Source organism: Stenella coeruleoalba, assembly GCF_951394435.1.
Source record: "Stenella coeruleoalba genome assembly, chromosome: 14".
Lineage (NCBI taxonomy): Eukaryota > Metazoa > Chordata > Mammalia > Artiodactyla > Delphinidae > Stenella > Stenella coeruleoalba.
Genome location: NC_137160.1, coordinates 63,511,213 through 63,517,217, shown reverse-complemented (window position 1 = coordinate 63,517,217; position 6,005 = coordinate 63,511,213). Strand labels below are relative to the sequence as shown.

The window sequence follows — 6,005 nt, the reverse complement described above, 5'->3', positions numbered from 1 at the left end:
GCCCCCAGGGTGGCCTCCTACATGGGGTCCTCTGCACATTCAGGGGCTGCGGAGATGCCACTGGGCACCCAGCGTCCCTCACCATGGGATTCCCTTGGGCAGATGCAAACACGGACGTGGCTGTGATGGGACAGGGCAGCCACTGGCAGGTCTGAGATGCGAGAACACTGCCTACAACTCAGTGGGGCAGACACGGTCTTCATACTAAGAGCTAGGATCCTGGGACCTGTGTTGCAATTTCTGTGGCTTCTGCAGGGGTGCGTGTGACCGGGGAACCGAAATGCACTCACCAACCCACATGGCCTAGCCCGAGTGTTAAATGTCCCCCTTTCCCTGGGCCAGGCAACTGCTTTGGTCAAATTCTATGGAAATAGGAAGTAAGACAGTTTCTACAAGTTCACATTGATAGATCACGGGCTTTTGTTAACAAACTTTGTGAGATGATGGTCTGGGGTCTGCCATCCGTGGCACCGGTCCCTGATGACGCCTCTTCTTGGCCTCCCCTGATGGACATCCGCCTGCCTGTGAGGGTAGGACCTGCCCCCCCACAATCTCTCCAGGGTTCTGCTCGCCCCCAAGCCTCACTTCACCTACACACCATTAACCATAGAACAGCCACCTACTGCGTGCCACCCTCAACTGTGCTGGGACACGTGGGGGACCTCATGGTGCAAAGTCCAGAAGTCAAAGATCGAAGCAAACACTAAGGTCAAGGAGGGGCCAGCAGACTTACCTGGTGGCGCACTGGTTAAGAATCCGCCTGCCAATGCAGGGGACACAGGTTCGAGCCCTGGTCCGGGAAGATCCCATTTGCCGTGGAGCAACTAAGCCCATGTGCCCCAACTACTGAGCCTATGCTCTAGAGCTCGCAAGCCACAGCTACTGAAACCAGTGTGCCTAGAACCCGTACTTTGCAACAAGAGAAGCCACCGCAATGAGAAGCCCGCACACTGCGATGAAGAGTAGCCCCCACTCGCTGCAACTACAGAAAGCCCGCACGCAGCAACGAAGACCCAAAGCAGCCAAAAAAAAAAAAAAAAAAAGGGGCCAGGGTGCCAGTGGTTGGGCCTGGGGCCTGGTTTTGGGGAGGGTGGTTTGGGGCCCATGGTGCTCAGTGGCTTGCGCCCAGGGAGCTGAGCGGATGAGGGCGATGGGGACCCTACCTTCACGATGACCCCGAGTTAGTTTGCGGGGCTCTAGCTGCAGAGTAGAGAAAGGCATGGATGGAGCAGAGGCAGAAGTGTCACTGAGCCAGATGCTGAGACGCCGAGGTTCACAGCAGAGAAAAGAGGCTGCCTATCCAAGGGCCGAGGACGGGTATTTACAGGATGAGGCTGAGGCACAGGAGGTGGGGAAAGGTGATTGGAAATAAGAAAATGGTGAGGCAGCCGTTCTGTGAGGGACACAGGTTCTGAGGGGCAGTGCCTGGCCTGACGGCATAGGTGGAAACTAAGTCCCGTGACTAGTTTACAATTAAATTCTGGTTCCCTTCCTTCCCGGCTGCACCTACGTGGTCACGTTTGCCTCATCAATAAAGAGCAATGCAGGTCAGGTGCCTGGAGCCTCAGCTTCCCAATAAGCATCACATTCACGTGCCACTCTGAGTCATCTTCCGGGGCAAGATGGCCTGTACAGGTTACAGAGACAGAGACTCCCAGGTCACAGATGATTAAGGTGATGAACCCCAGCCCCTCTATACTTCCCCTTTAAAAACCACTAACTCAGAGGCCACGTTGCAGCGGGTCTGAGGCCTGCCCCCCACTCCCTTGCTCGGCACCCTGCAAACAACATTCTTAGTTTGCTGCAAAGCCCGCCGTCAGAGGTTGACTTGCTGCCCGCAGGCACATGAGCCCAGTGCTCGGTTTCAGTTGGAGGGTTGGTGGTCCTAACCACTCACCAGCTCAGCTCGAACTGGACACAGCTGATACCAAGTTCCTGAAGCAACAACTCAGGCAAAAGTCTTACCATTTAGGCTCCGTGCCACTCAGAGGATACGCAAATTTTCATAAAAACAATTCAAGCGATGCTGCAACTAGAGAAAGCCCGCACACAGCAACGAAGACCCAACGCAGCCAAAAAAATAAATTAGTTAAATAAAATTTTAAAAAAGCAGCTGTTGTTAAAAAATTGAAGTGAACTTGGTCGGGGAAGGCAGATCATAGGTGGATTGGATCTAGCTGATGCCAATCCTCAGGGCCCTTGGTTTCAGAGCTGCAGCAGTGGAAAGGCGGCGGGGGCGGGGGGGTGCTCTCAGCTGCAGGGATGGTACTGGGGGATGGGGCACATCTGGGGGGACACACCCGAGGAGAGGCTGCTGGCCCCGCTCCCGGAGGTCAGGCTGAAGATGGGGGTTCTCTCCGTGTTTCCCCTCACCTCACCGAAGCCTCTGGTGGTTTATGCCAACTGCCCAACCCCTCAACTCCCCCAACACCCCGACTTTCACCCTCTGGCCACCACCCCAACCGCTGCCAAAGGATCAAACCTGGTTGCCTCTCAGAGCCCCCGGCTCTGGCCTCCTGGCGGCATCTCCCAGCCCTGCAGCCCACGCTGGACTCACTGTCCTTCATGACCTGTTTCCCATGAGGCATCCAGTAACATCCAAGCGTCTGTGTCCTACAGAACGTCCTCCGGAAAGCTTGGGGTTTGTGTATCTGAAATCTCCAACAAGACCCGAGCTTGGGGCAGCCAGTCAAGAGGGGAGGGAGCTGCTGACTCAGCTGGCCCCACCACCCGGAAGTGGCCTCTGACCTCCCCTTCCAGGAGGCCAGGGGTTTCTGCTGGGCTCTCAGGTGGTCTCTGAGGGTCTGCACCCCCTCCCTCCCCACCAGGGGACCCCCGCCCCCCCCAAGCCTCCCCTTCTCTCCACCTCCCAGGCTGGACTAAGAGCCCCCTCTGTACTCACCCGCCCTGGTCCACAAATAAAAGCAAAGAGATACTTCTTGTCACTTGTGTGATGCTGGGCACTTCAAGATGCTGAATAAATACTTGTGACTGATTCTCCGATGTGTATGTTTGCTCCTTGTGGACAATTATTGTACTTTTTCTCTCCAGCACTGAGCAAGCACATAGTAGCTGCTCAATAAATAACTTATTTTACCTATTATATACACATCCAGCTCCTCACATCTCAGGAATCAAAATATGAACTATTGGATAAATTAATTTGTACATGAGCAGAAAAGGATTAGGATAGGAAAAGGGGCTCTTCAGTCTAACGTTGAACAAAAACCAACGAGGAAACGTGTGGTCACTGTGTTGAAGGGACCTGTCCAACATTCAGATCATAGACGGATGTAAAAGAAAGGGCTAAAACTAGAACTGTCAAGAGAAAACACAGGAGTAAATATTCATAACTGTGAAGTACTAATGGTTTTTCAGATATGACACCAAAAGCGCAAGTGACAAAAATTCAGAGAAATGAAAATATGTACAACAATATACATGTTTTCCCATCATATTACTTTTTTTTTTTTTTTGCGGTACGCGGGCCTCTCACTGCCACGGCCCCTCCTGTTGCAGAGCACATGCTCCGGACACACAGGCCCAGCGGCCATGGCCCACAGACCCAGCCGCTCCGAGGCATGTGGGATCCTCCTGGACTGGGGCATGAACCCGTGTCCCCTGCATTGGCAGGCAGACTCTCAACCACTGCGCCACCAGGGAAGCCCCATATTACTTATTTTTTTTTAAACCCTTTTCTGCACATTGCTTTCCCTGTTCATAAATTGGAAATGTAATAACACTTGCCTTGACAAATTTATTTCAAGGATGAAATGAGATAATGCACAGGAACTCTAGGCTCTTATGTGACTGCAAAGGAGTGGAGGGTGCCACATCACAGCCCTCAGCTGTGGCTGAAAAGATAGTCATCATTTCCCATGTGACACTTGTTTACTTAAATCAGCAGGTAATTCCAATTCTAAAAATAGAGTCAGCAGGTGAAAACGTTTTCTCCCTGTTAATTGAAGCACATCTTTCGGTGCTGACAATTGGTGCAGCAGCAGGAGCCTCCTCTCGGACTGCACACCTGGCCCTTACTGTCACCGGAACAGTCAGCCTGTCCTTGACTTTGCCCTGGAGGGTTAGGATGGCCCAGGAGAGCAAAAATAGGATGAGCCCAGAAAATACTGTGTAGCAATAAAAAACAAAGGCAGGCAGGTCATGGAAGCAACCTAAATGCCCATCGACAGATGAATGGATAAAGAAGACGTGGTACGGGGCTTCCCTGGTGGCACAGTGGTTGAGAGTCTGCCTGCTAATGCAGGGGACACGGGTTCGAGCCCTGGTCTGGGAGGATCCCACATGCCATGGAGCAACTAGGCCCATGAGCCACAACTACTGAGCCTGTGTGTCTGGAGCCTGTGCTCTGCAACGAGAGGCCGCAATAGTGAGAGGCCCGTGCACCGCGATTAAGAGTGGCCCCTGCTTGCCACAACTAGGGAAAGCCCTCGCACAGAAACGAAGACCCAACACAGCAAAAATAAATAAATAATTTAATAAACTCCTACCCCCAACATCTAAAAAAAAAAGAAAGAGAAGATGTGGTACATATATACAGTGGAATATTACTCAGCCATAAAAAGGAACGAAATTGGGTCATTTGTTGAGACGTGGATGGATCTACAGACTGTCATACAGAATGAAGTAAGTCAGAAAGAGTAAAACAAATATCGTATATTAACGCATATATGTGGAACCTAGAAAAACGGTACAGACGAACTGGTTTGCAGGGCAGAAACTGAGACACAGATGTAGAGAACAAATGTATGGACACCAAGTGGGGAAAGTGGCAGGGGGGTGGGGGTGGGGGTGGGGGTGGGGGGTGTGATGAATTGGGCGATTGGGACTGACATGTATACACTGATGTGTATAAAATTGATGACTAATAAGAACCTGCTGTATAAAAAAATAAATAAAATTCAAAAAAATAAAAAATGCTAAAAAAAAATAAATAAAAAACAAAGGCAGGAACTCATGAACTCCCTGGAATGTTCTCTAAGACCTGCTGTTAAAACATAAACCAGGGACTTCCCTGGTGACTCAGTGGTTAAGAATCCGCCTGCCAATGCAGGGGACACGGGTTCAATCCCTGATCTGGGAAGATCCCACATGCCGCGGAACAACTAAGCCCGTGTGCCACAACTACTGAGCCTGGACTCTAGAGCCCGCGAGCCACAACTACTGAGTCTGTGTGCCACAACTACTGAAGCCCGCGCGCCTAGAGCCCGGGGTCTGCAACAAGAGAAGCCACTGCAATGAGAAACCCGCGCACCGCAAAGAAGAGTAGCCCCTGCTCGCCGCAACTAGAGAAAGCTTGCACACAGCAACAAAGACCCAAAGCAGCCAAAAATAAATTTAAAAAAACCAAAAACATAAACCAAGTTGCAAAGCAATATGTTTGTTATGATCCCATTACACAGAAACAGTTGAAGGCCACTGCAGACAAATGAGTCCTACCCATAAGTGTACGAGTGTAAGTATGTAAACACAGAGAAGGCTCAGGCAGTGGCCATGCCTCGCTCGTGACAGGGAGCAGGGTGGACTTGGATTTATCTGCATTGTTCGAATCATTTCTACCGAGGAGGATATACTTCTGTCCTTGACTCCATCACATTTGTCTGTTTCTCTGCATGTCTGGTATTTACTAGTGTAATTCAGACCTTGCAGATGATGTGTCATTGAGACTCTGGGTTCTGTTATCATTCTCTGAAGAGTGTTGAATTCTGTTCTCTAGACAGTTGAATTATGGGAAGATCGCCATGGACTTGTGGAGACTGGGCTTTAAGTTTTATTACGGCAAACGTATTTTGATTTTTTCCTTAGTCTTAGTGCAAATCCCTTATTTCTAAAACACAGTCTTTATCCCCAAAATGTGGCCCTTTTGGGCCAAAATGGAAAACTGAGGCGTTTACCAAGCTTCTCTATCAGTTTCCAAACTCGGTCTCCCCTGGAGTTAGGCCATTTCGGCCTCCAGCTCTGTCTTGCCCTGGGACCTTTGGAATCTT

At 50.5% G+C, this 6,005-nt stretch overlaps 1 protein-coding gene across 1 annotated transcript in view; it reads right to left on the bottom strand.

Annotated features, from left to right (window-relative positions):
- Nucleotides 1-6,005, bottom strand: part of THAP7 (THAP domain containing 7) — a 191,148-nt gene that overhangs the window by 89,748 nt on the left and 95,395 nt on the right. The window lies entirely within an intron of this gene.